The 13573-nt window shown below is 35.7% G+C and overlaps 1 pseudogene; it reads left to right on the forward strand.

The window, feature by feature from the left end:
* The window catches only part of LOC114368208, an 80472-nt pseudogene that overhangs the window by 49697 nt on the left and 17202 nt on the right, over window positions 1-13573 (forward strand).

Consider the following 13573-nt stretch of genomic DNA (forward strand, 5'->3'; position numbering starts at 1 on the left):
GAGACCTGGTGTTGAAAAAGATGTCCCATGCTGTCAAGGACAATCGAGGAAAGTGGGCCCCAAACTACGAAAGGCCTTTTGTTGTGAAGAGGGCTTTTTCCGGATGAGCCCTGGTGCTTACCAACATGGACGGCGAGGAGCTACCTTCACCCGTGAACTCTAATGTTGTCAAGCGATACTATGCCTAGAATCTGGGCCAATAAAGGATGCCGCTGCATGTTCTTTATCTTTGTGTGTTTTCTGGGGTTTCCCCCAGGGATTCCCCGTCTACTGTATCTCTCGTTACAATCTTTTAAAGAAGTGAATGTGGGTTCGAGGCTTTAGTCCTCACGTTGGTTTTAAACCATGTGTTAGTTTGTGATCGCCTGAGCCTTTTCGCTCAGTTCATGGGATGCCCCAAGCGCTTAATTAAAATTGAACCTAAACCAGCTTTCACTAAAAATTGCTGCATTTAAAAAACGTTCATGCATACGCATACGCATGCATATTGTTGTGATAAAACAGGGGCAGAATCATCTTGAGCTACTGTCAGGGGTCGAGGCAAGGTTAAAGACAGAAAACCAATCAAGGTAAGACAATGACCCGGTCATGATTGGCCGCACATTGTTTGTTTCCTACTTGCAAGTACTTAGGAACGGACGCAAATGGAGGATAGGGTCACGACTGACCGATCGTCGTCCCTTCCCAGCGCTGGACAAGCAGAGAACGTCGCTGCAAGGCAGCCCAGTATCCTTTGAATTCACAGTGATTATTACTATTGTTTGTTTTAAATAAGTAAATCGATGCCTAATTCTAACTTAAGTAAGTTCGAGTAGGCAAACGTTAACCTGTAAAGAGAGGGGGCCATGGTTATGTTTCCCCTAAAAAAATAAAAATAAATAAAAAAATGGCAGGTTAGCTCGCCTGGGCGAGCTGAGCTTGCCTGGGCGAGCAACCCCTGCACCAAAATACAAAAACAAGGGAGGGGAACGTTTTTGCATTCAAAAACTTATTCCCCCCCATTCAAAAGCAATACCCACGGGATTTACGAGTTTGCAGCCCTAGGGTCATCATTTTTCGCATTTTTTGATTCCGTTTTGTGCTTTTATTCGTCACCAGCAAGTAAGTATTCCATCTTTAAGCTTTCTAGCTTTTCATTGGTGCATTTTGATCTTCTTTTGGTGCTCTAGATTGTGGGGATGTGCTCAGATATGTGGGGCAATTTTGGTTTGTTTTCTTGCTTGATTGGGTTAGATTGAGGGTTTGTATGAGATGGCCCTAGGCCTGTAATGCATTTTGGAGCAATGGGGCATGCCACATTGTCCTCATTCTCTTGCTATTAATCCCTAAACATGCGCCCACCAAGTGTTCAGTGAAATGCCTCAATGGCATTTGCGCATGATTTTGTAGGGAAACAACCTATTGGACAATTTGGTTTGCACATGTTTGCTGTCTTTGGAGCGTGTATTCAGTTTCATAAGGGCTAGAAAGATTGCCCCACATACACCCTTGGCCTAGGAACCGAAGCTTGTTTTTGGATGCAACAGAACACGAGAATGGGTGCATATTAGGTGAAGCTACCCTTTTTGGCCAGCAATTAGCTATGGGCTATGCCATAATAGTTTCCTTACACTTAGATGTTTAGAAATTTTTTCATCATGGACATGTAGGTGTAGAATAGGTAGCAAAATACCTTTAGCAATTTACACCTTTGGATATGGTAGCAAGATACTTGGATTTGTGTACATGTAATTTTTGGGTAGTCAAAATGTCTCACAAAAATGTATATATATTGTATGTTATGTAAAGAAATACCTTACAAAGATACCTTTTTAATTTGAATGCAATTTTAGTTAGCAAAAAATATACTTGAATTTGCATGCAGCTTTAGGTAGCAAAAACACTTGAATAAGCATAAAATGTAGCACCTTATTGTGTGGGTAACCAAGATTCCTCATGAAATTTGTGTATGTATAGGTATTAGAAATACCCGAATGTGCACGTGTGCAATTTTTGGTAGCCAAAATATCTTGAGTATGCATGTGTGTAAATTTAGCAAAGGAAATGCATGTGATTTAGGTAGCAAAATACGCCTTGGAAGTGCATATACGTGATCTAGGTAACGAAGATGCCTTGGTTATACATGAGTGCAATTTTTAGTTAGCAGAATATCTTGTGCGAATGTATGTTCGTAAGGAAATGTGTGCATGAGTTTGTTTTAAATTTACATTGATGTTTGTGTTTATTGGAGGAGGTTTCATGCCGTTTTTGTTTTGAAAGTAGCATTTCTTGGTGAAACTAACTTCCCAAAATGTTTGTCTTTTTAGGAAATGACCCCAAGGAAGCTCGCCTCAAAGAGATCCAGGAAAGACAAAGGATGGTCATTCCTCCAGGAGAGACGCGTCCAGCTTAGGGACGACGAGTATACCGACTTCCAGGAAGAGATAGTTCGCCGGTGGTGGGCATCGCTGGTTACCCCCATGGCCAAGTTCGACCCAGACATAGTCCTCGAGTTTTATGTCAATGCTTGGCCTACAGAGGAGGGTGTGCGTGATATGCGATCTTGGGTGAGGGGTCAGTGGATCCCTTTCAATGCGGATGCCCTCAACCAGTTCCTGGGATATCCTTTAGTGCTGGAGGAGGGCCAGGAATGCGAGTATGGTCAGAGGAGGAATCGGGCCGATGGGTTTGATGAGGAGGCCATCGCCCAGTTGCTGTGTATACCGGGGCAGGATTTTGCCCGGACCGCTGCCGGGAGGCGGGTGCGAATCATGCGCACCAATATGACTACCCTGACTCAGACATGGATGATGTTGCTGCTTAGCAACATCCTACCCAGCGATCATAATTCTGACCTCCCCCTACCGAAGTGTCATCTGGTGTATGCCATTCTGACACGGATGAGCGTTCATGTGGCTCAGTTGATCGCTGATGCCATTTATCTCTTTGCAGGTATGCCGCCTACCAGGCACCCTCTGGACCCGAATAAGTCCAACAAGGCCCTAGGATTTCCGGCTTTGATCACAGGACTCTGCCAGTCGTTCGGAGTCCTCGTCGCACCTAGTAAGGTGATTCGGCCACCCATCACTCGAGCTTTTATTGAGAAGTATTGCACGCAGAGACAGGCACAGGGTGGCGACCCTCAGGCCCTAGATGCACCGCCTCCACCTCCTCAGGCTGACCCAGCTGGGTCATTTGACACAGAGCAGTATTTACGGCATTTGGTTCGCCAGCAGGCGGCCAACCACAGGGCGCACGTGCAGACCCATGACTCTCTATATTAGCTTAGCCTCATCCTGTAGAGCAAGGGTTTTGTTTCTTTTCCATGCCCTACTCCGAATCAGTTCAGGGCAGAGGTATCATGGCTCGGAGATTGGCCTGAGGCCCAGGCTGCAGAGGCATCCGCAGAGGCTCCCGGCGAGCCAGATGAGGCCCGCGAGGATGAGGAGATGTCAGGTTTGCTCGGCTTCTTGGGAGGGAGTGGAGCCACATGACTGGGAGATTCCCCAGATTCATGATTTTTTCAGTTTTATGTTCATTTTTTTGTCATTTTTGTGTTATGTTATTTTATGAGGCTAACGTGTGTTTTTGTTGTTTCGATTGTCTTTTGTTTTGCGCATACATCTTGTTTGGATTGTTGCGTTAATGCTTATGTCGTTATTGTCGACAATGTTTATTTGAAGTTCCGGAACCGCGTAGAGTTTCATTTAGGAACGTCGTCCTAAAAAACAAACAAGAAAAAGAAATAAACAAATGATCAAAAGAAAAAAATAAGTTGTCTAGCTGAAAAAAAAACAATATGCTTTTGAAAAGAGATGACTCCCAACTTTTCTTTGAAAAAAGTTTTCACTGGTCATAACCAGTTTTTGAAAAAAAATGTGTATACACCTGAAGGGTGAATGCTGTGAAAATTTTCCTGAACACCAAAAAAATAGACTCGGATGAATGCACAAATTGATAAAAGAACATATTTTGGAAACATTGGGTTGACTTAAAATAGAGGAAATGAATCCTGAGCCCTAGCATCACATGACCAAAAAATTTTCGACACTTGAGTGTCCACATAGGTGCATGCATGACTAGTTTTGCATAAAATTTCCAAATCATCATTGTTGCATTTGTGTCATGGAAATAATGTGGGACATTCCCTTTTATCCCTGAACTAAACCAAACCCTAACATGTGTCATGTCTATCCATTTTACAAGCCTTGAGCCAAAAATCCTAACTTACCATAAACTTTGACCCGGGGTGAGAATGTCAATCCCTACCCTCGGAAGAAAAAGAGTGGGAGAAAGCAAAAAAAAGAAAAGAAGGAAAATTCCCAAATCAAAGAGTGGGAGAAAGCAAAAAAAAAAGGAAAAGAAGGAAAATTCCCAAATCAAAGAGTGGGAGAAAGCAAAAAAAAAAGAAAAGAAGGAAAATTCCCAAATCAAAGAGTGGAAGGAAGAAAAGGAAGGAAAGAAAATTCCCGATCAAGGATCGAAGGAAAATAGAGGAAAGGTGCAGAAAGGTCGTTGGACCAGATGATATCTAAACAATACAGAATTGTCACCAAATAAACAAAAAGAAGGAAAGGAAACCACGACCTAAAGTGGTTTTCTCCCTTAGATTGCCAACCAAAATCTTGTGCGTCGGTGACTTGTTCGCCTCGCATAAAACAAAAACAGAAAAGAAAAAGGCCAGAAAACTTAGAGCCAAATTTCCCATCAAAAGAACCCAATTCCAAAGAAAATTCCTATTGATCCATGATCGTGCATGTAATCTTTGATTTGATAGGAAATGATTTGCAAAGTCAAGTCATGACATATCTATGGTTCGGAATTAGGATGAAACACTTACCTGTGCGAAATTGATACACTTTGAGTGAGTTTCTTCTATTTTTGCTGAACCCAGTGTTTCCTCTAAATGCTCATTTAGAAGCAAAATGCTAACATCCAAAATCTCATTTATGGTTATGAGAAGATTTCATTAGTTTACATTCCTTCCCTAGTAGACACATTGTTTTTCATCCAAAAATATGTTGCTCTGATCAGTTGGAAATTTTGTCTCTTTACTAAAGCATGTTCGCATTTTAGTGAAGAAAACACCGAGACTATTTTTAGTCTCACAAGTTATCCAGAACTACGTAGGTCTGAATTCCTCATTTGAGGATACGTAGGAGCAAGAGCCTCGCTTTTGTCGGCCGCCCCACAATTTCTGTCATACTGACACTAGAGTCATGTGACATGCGGAGATACCCAAGTGGTTGTCCGCACTTTCAAAACTTTCTTTTGCTATCTGTAAGACAAAAAGCCTGATAGCATGCAGAGACTAACGTCATCTTCTGCACCCTTCGTCAATCGCGGCCCAACAAGCCTGTTGACACGCGGAGATTTACGTCATCTTCCGCGCTCACAAGATCTGTCATACTGATGTTTGAGTCACGCTGATGGGCGGAAATACCAGAGTGGTTATCCATATAAACATTCTTTTTCTATCTCTGTAAGATAGAAAGCCTGATAGCATGCAGAGACTAACGTCGTCTTCTGCACCCTTCGTCAATCGCGGCCCAACAAGCCCGTTGACACGCGGAGATTTACGCCATCTTCCGCGCTCACAAGATCTGTCATACTGACATTTGAGTCACGCTGACGGGCGGAAATACCTGAGTGGTTATCTGTATAAACATTCTTTTGCTATCTGTAAGACAGAAAGCTGGATAGCATGCAGAGACTAACGTCGTCTTCTGCACCCTTCGTCAATCGCGGCCCAACAAGCCCGTTGACACGCGGAGATTTACGTCATCTTCCGCACTCACAAGATTTGTCATACTGACATTTGAGTCACACTGACGAGCGGAAATACCCGAGTGGTTATCCGTATAAACATTCTTTTGCTATCTGTAAGATAGAAAGCCTGATAGCATGCAGAGACTAACGTCGTCTTCTGCACCCTTCGTCAATCGCGACCCAACAAGCCCGTTGACACGCAGAGATTTACGTCATCTTCCGCGCTCACAAGATCTGTCATACTGACGTTTGAGTCACACTGACAGGCGGAGATACCCGAGTGGTTATCCGTATAAACTTTCTTTTGCTATCTCTAAAACTCAAAGCATGATAGCAAGCTGAGTGGATAAACGTGCAGATACATGTTCTGCGCCCTTTATCATTCAGGAACAACAAGTTGAGTGGATAAACGTGCAGATACATGTTCTGCGCCCTTTATCATTCAGGAACAATAAGCTGAGTGGGTAAACGCGTAGAAATAGATTTTGCGCCCTTTACCATTCAGATTTCGCAAGTTGGGTGATAAACGCGCAGAGACAAATTTTGCGCCCTTTGTCATTTCGCACATCTTTTCGTCACCCAGAGGCGATCGTGTCCAACAAAACGTGGAGACAAATTATGGTCATTCTGCGTCTTATATCAACCGAGAGGAACAAATTCGACAGTATCGGGATGATGTGTCGATACTAATCATTTTCAGATTTTTGCAGGTTCCGCTGACAGGAAGGTTCACTGGCCGAAAGGTGTTTCGCTCGAACGAAATTAGTGTCTTATCTTTACTTCCCTTTTATCTCCAATAAAAGACAAGTAAAAAGGGGCAACTGTCATACCCTAATTTCGTCCGGGGACCTTTGCTTGGTGGCATGCAACTTTCATTTAACCATTTTGAGGTACTTGGCACCCATCGTCAGGCAATTTGTGAAGTTCCGTGACATGCCAGAACTCAAAAGGAAGCATTGTTGCACAATTCGTGAGGTTCCGTAGTCAAAAAGGGGATGATTATGTAATCCGCAAGGTTCCGTAACATTACAGAAAGAAAACAGGTATCGTTACAAAATTTGTAAGTTTCCGTAACTTTACGAAAAAGAATCACCAAAAAAAAGGGCAAGGGGTGTATTTAGTAGAAATGGGGGTGTAAATAGCAATCAGGCCCACTTGGGCCCTCCAGAAGATTCCTCCAGAAGGCGGTTGCTTCTGGAGGAAGTCACCTTGCTCAGCTGGGCGAGCTGGGTGGTAAGCATCTCCCCCATTTTGCTATAAATAGGGGGAGAAATGAAGAAGGATTTCATTCAGCCCTCCTGGTAATTCAAGAATCACTTGAAATTAGAGGAAAAAATTGGTTCCGTGAAGAAAATCCGAGCCGAGGCGCTTCCGTAAGGTTTCCGTGGGGATTTTCGCGAAGATTTTCAGCCGTTCTTCGACGTTATTCGTTCGTTCGTCATCGTTCTTCGGTCTTCAATGGGTAAGTTTCCAAATCGAGCTTTTCAATTCATTCTATGTACCTGTGGTGGTCCCCATTTGTTTTTACGTGCTTTTAATTTTCATTTTATTTACTTTCTGTACCCCCTTTTGACGTGCTTTAATCATTTGCTTAAGTCATTTTCTCATCTAATCAAAAAATAAAATAAATTTCCACCGATCATTTAAATTGCAATATCCGTTAGTTTCTGTTAAAATGAAATCCGACCGTTCGGTCATGCCGTAACTACGTTGGAAGCCAAAAAAAAGGTAAAATAATAATATAATAATCAAAAATATCTTTTAGTAAAATAAATCAAAAAGAATCAATCGGACATTTTCCTTTGGGATTTCTCTTTCTTAATCAAATCGATTAATAACCAAAGTGAAACTAAGGCTAAAATCAATTCATAAACCAAACTTTTGACGTTGCCTAAAAAAGCCATTTTCAAAGGTCCAAAGCCTTGAAATGGTCTTTTCCGCTTTTATCGATTAAGTGTAAATTTCAAAAGGGGCTAAAATCAACATGTAGCTATATTACCTCTTTCAAAAAATAAAGAGAACATTAAATGGTCCAATGCCTTAATGTCTTCTCTCTTTTCAAAAGAATTGAAAGTTTGTTTAATGGTCCGACGCCTTAAAAGACCTTTCATTCAATAAAAACATGTCTTGCAAAAAGAATAAAGATAACTTAACCAAACACTTTGTTCACAAAGAACTACGTAGGTCTGATTCCCTTATCGCAATTAAGGAATACGTAGGAGCAAGGGAAACACCCTCGTCGACCGCAAAAAGTTAAAAAATATAAAAAGTACAAAAAGAAATAAAGACGTAAAAGGGAACATAAAAATTGAAGTCATATTTGCACATTTGATTAAAGGTTGCCGTCTCTTGTGACGGACGTGTGGGGTGCTAATATCTTCCCCGTGCGTAAATACAACTCCCGAACCTTTCACTTAAAGTTCGTAGATCACGTCTTTTCTGGTTTTTCCGACGTTTTCCTCAAATAAACGTTGGTGGCGACTCCGCGCATATTCCTTTCTTGGAACACGCACCCGCGAGTCACGCGTCGCCCTCCCGCTGAAGGGTAGGTTGCGACAACATCCTCCACCACAAAGTCCACCATCTATTGCTAGCATGCATGATGAAGGACTACAACCACCTCCTCAATCATAAGAATTCGTGCCACAACAACATCATCCTCAATATTATGGGTACAATCCATAGTTCTTTAGTGCTAGTGAATAAGACTTTATGAGCAACCTCACAGGTACAAATCTTCGAACATTGGAATTTGCTTATGTGTTCATGTAAAGTATGTCAATACCTTCGTTTGCATCCTTTCACCAAACTATTCCCAGCAATTCTTCAACCAATCAACCAAATATTAATGACTTCATCTAGGAAGAGCAATCTGTTGTTCTTGATGAACAACTTCAACCACAAAAGCATGGACGAGTTTTTCCATAGCCAACAAGAAATAGGCAACCTCCCAAATGTCGAACTAGTAGACACAGACGACATTAATTACCCTTATTAAATTATTGTGTACTATGAATGTGAGTTTGCCCTTGTTAATTGATTGGAAATTAACTAAATTGACTGAGCATTGCTTTTTTCAAGACGATTTGATCCCACGTTGCTTTTTCCCAAACGAATTGACCTCGCATTACTTGTTTCGAGACAATGTGACTAAACGATGCTTTTTATGAGACAATTTGACTGAACATTGCTTTTTTTAAATTATGCAAACCAACTGTAATAAATTAAGATGTAATCCAAACCATTTATATTATCGGTGCGTTATGAGCCGTTTGTATGATCACCAGATATAAATAGCAATAGGGATTAGATGCAACTCAACACCTTTGTTTGATATTCACCATATTGCTTAAAACATGAAAAGTGTATCCATTCTTGTGTATTGCGATGGTGACATTATTCCATCATATGAAGGGATAATGTTTGAATGCCCTAGTGGTCCTAAAGTCATCACAATAATTGAGGACATGTCACTTGATGCCTTAAGGAAAACATTTTTTTACGCCAATGGAGATTGTAAATTTTTACTTGATCTTTTTTATCGTTATCCAATTTACATAGGTGATGATTGTGTTGAATACGACTGTATGGAGCTCAAACATGACGATGATGAGGGAAAAATATTTTTCATCTATTCAAAATTTAGCATCAAAGGTCATATTGAGTTGAAAACAACTTTTGGGTGTTTTTTAGGTGTAATCCTTGCCCTGCTACACAAACCAAGGAAACCAATAACAACTAATGAGATCATTGCTTTGATGCATGATGAATCTTTGTAGTCATTGCACAAACTAGTTGTTATAACTTTTTTAGAATAAATTTGTAATTCATCATTATAATTTTGTTGTTATTTTTTAAAAGATTTTCTACTTTAATTGTGTTAGTCTAGAGGATTATGATGTTTACCTAAGCTTTTTTTTTTTTCTTGTTCAATCATGCAAAATAACAATACATTCACATTATTTTAAAAAAAATGAAAATGAAATGAAAAAAAACTATTGTATGATTGAAATATATTTTTTCCGAGTGGATTTCCATTTTCTTTCATTTCCATTTTTTAAAAATTAAATATTTTAATCTTTCCATAAAAAAATTTAATTTAATCTTTTGTTAGTAAAATTTGTATTTAACCCACAATTTATTTATCTAAGTTTTCTTTATTTTTTTCATCTTCTTTAATCTAGATAAACTTGGTTTCATTTTTTTTCCTTTTTGTTAGGTATATTTAGTTTCAAATTATGCCATATATTCTAAATATTTCATTTAAGGATTTTTTTTTTAAATATTATTTGAAAAAATGGATTACATGTGTTTTCTTTAAAAAAATTAATTTAAAAATGAATCTCTATGTGGAATTAAAAACACGGTAGAAACGTTTGGAAATAATTTTAAACAAAAAAAAATTATAAAATTCACAACATATGTAAAATAAAATTTTATTTTTATAAATAATTAAAAATAAATAAATTAAATTAAACAAATAACAAAAAACGTTAAAAAAACTAGTTAAGAAATCGATTCCCGAATGACCGATTTCTTAATTGGGTACAAAAAAAAAAAAAAAAAAACAAATGGACGTTTAGAAATTGGTTCCTTTATATCATTGATATAAATAATTTCTCAGTTGTATTATTTGGATTATTTTTTTATATTTTGGATAAAAATTCAATGAGGTTAACCAACTCAAAACTTCAATCATAGAACATAATTAAAAATAATACCTTCAAAATGAAAAAAAAAATTGTCATTAAAATAATTAACAAGTAAATATCTTATAAAAGATAACACAATTTCCATAAATTTAAAATAATTTTTTTAATTATAATACATTTAAAAATATTAATTATAAACCCAAAAAATCAAATGCCTAATAGGATAATATCTACAATTACAAAAATCAAAACTCAAATAAAAATAATTATATATTATATTTATTATATTTACATTCTTTTTATATTTTTTCTTTTAATATACGTAGTGAAACATTATTAATACTCGATGAAGGAACAAATAATAGTAAGTTTAAATGCACATAATATTTTTTAAGACAATATTTGTTTAATTAAAAATAAAATTAATTATCTTGCTCAATTTTAGTATAATTATATTTAATATACCATTAAATCTTAAATATTATTTTATCTATATACATATATTTTAAAAGTATATCAAATAAAAATATCAAAATATATAATTTAAACAAACTCTTGTGTCCACATGTTTAAAATCTAGCATACGTGTAAATTTCACTTTAAAATGTTAGAGTCGTTCAATTCAAACTTTAATTTGACAACAATATCATATTTAAATATGTAACATCCACTTCAATATTTTTAAGCTATCACATAGAAACTTTAATTTGACAACAATGGTTGATATGATTTAATGTGATATAAAATTAATGGAAGATTATTAGTTTTTAAGAATAGTGATTTACTATTATTATAATTATTATCTTTTATATGTTTATTAAACAGAAATAGAAAAAATTATTAAAATAAGAAATAATATAGTATCAATTTAAAAGTAAAAAATATTTTGAAAATAATTATTTAATTTTGTAAATATATATATATATATATATATATATATATATATATATATATATATATATATATATATATATATATATATATATATATATATATATATATATATATATATATATATATATATATATATCTGTGTGTGTGTGTGTATTAAGTCATTGGATCGATATTTTAATTTGATAAAAATCATTGATTTGATTTAATATATATTAAAGAGACTTAAACGATTATGAGCCAGATCAAGATTTTAATTTGATAATAATTATTGATATGATTTAACATATGTTAAAGAGACTTGAATGTTTGTGAGCAGTTAGATCAAGATTTTAATTCAACAAAAATAATTTATCTGTTCTAATATAATCTAACAATAATGTAATTTTTTTGTAAAAAAAGTTCATTAATCTCATTAATTCTGCAAAATCATTGTATTTACTCAAATTAAATTTGTAACCATCAACTACTTTCAAAATAATGAATCAGACGTAAAAATAAAGCCATTAATATAGTTAATTTTAAATATACATTATAAATTATATTTTTAAATAATGATTTTTTAATTGAACGCTTAAGGTTTGAAATATATAATAAAGTAATAAAATAAATTATATAAATTTTAAAATTATATTAATTAAAAGTAATGAGTTTAGGAGTTTCACACCTTGAGCAAGCGTGCTTAAATTTTTTTAATGCCTATGTTTCGTGCTCCTATGTTACATCCCCTATTCCTCTTGCCATTTCACAATTTATTTCTATTAAATAATCTTAATTTGCATACAAATTATCTATATATTTTTCTCTTATATATTTCACAACTTGGAAGCAACACCCTCACAGCAAAGAACATAATCATGTGATTTAAACACAAAATATTTCACTTTTTTTTTCATATTATCGAACTTCATATTTTTGCACCAAAAAAGTTGAATCATTCTGGTACCTTTTTTTTGTCATATATATATTATTTCAGGCATGTTTCATGTATTCATTTCTCTCCTTGCACTACTATAAAAAAGACAAACGACGGTTGAAAATAATATACAAAGACATTTTTGAATCGTTTGAAGCCAACATCATCGAAAGTTAAGACTTTCGACGACAATTCCATAAGAAATTGTCTTAAAAATATGTGGCCTTATAAGATATATTTCTAAAACGGTTCTTAGCTAACGCCTGTCTTAGAATGTAATTTTTTAAAAAAAATAATTAATTTAAAATAATAAAAACATTATTATGAAAATGATAACATGACACATAAACACTTAACAAGTGTACATTACAATCAAATACCATTATTGTTAAACTAAACCACAGCCAAATATGAATCACAAGTAGAAAATCCTAACCTGAATGCAAGAACTTTGAGGGGCTGCATAGCATGAAATGCATTGGCAAAAGCAATAAAAATCAGCACAAAAAGCTAATAACCATCTTAATCGTAGGTGATTATTGGTCAATGATAAAATCATCTACTGAAAGTGATAAATAATCTAAGATGGGATGGGTCAAGTCACCTCAATGGAAGGCATGATCACTAAGATGTGAAGGTCCCTCCCATCATTGACGTCTTCCATCATGGTTATGCAATGGGAACTGTAACGACCCGCCTTGTCGCTACAATATCACTAAATATAAAATGTGACATTTCAATTTTAAGTGAAAACTTCATTAATTTGATTATGAAAATGATAGTAAATTTTCCACAATGTACATTCATCAAACAACGCACAAACACGTGAATAAATACACACACAAACACAAATATATATATATATATATATATATATATATATATATATATATATATATATATATATATATATATATATTAAACCACCATACATCATTCAAATGTCAGAACATAATTTAGTTTTTACATATATCCAAACTTGGGACTTACATGCGCAATCAAAAAGAGTCAAGGAACCAACTAAGAGTTGATAACAAATCACAACTCTCCCCCAAAATAAATTCCAACGTTATCACGTCAGCTTGGCGGCTCCAACAAAAGACTTCCCTCCAAGTCACCTACTGCTACTCATCTGCTCCCACGAACGAAAGTTCAAGATCATCACATGCACTAACCACACGATACAAAAATTGCAAGGGTGAGTTTATTATAAAGATCAACAAACACCAAATGACTATATTAGCAATAAAACAATAACAATAACCACAATCATTCTAAATAATTCATCAGTTCAACATACACTTAACAAACTAATCATCAACTTTTTCATATTCAAATCGATTATGCTCAGAATGATGCATGCACC

This window comes from Glycine soja, chromosome 9 (genome assembly GCF_004193775.1).
Source record: "Glycine soja cultivar W05 chromosome 9, ASM419377v2, whole genome shotgun sequence".
Classification (NCBI taxonomy): domain Eukaryota; kingdom Viridiplantae; phylum Streptophyta; class Magnoliopsida; order Fabales; family Fabaceae; genus Glycine; species Glycine soja.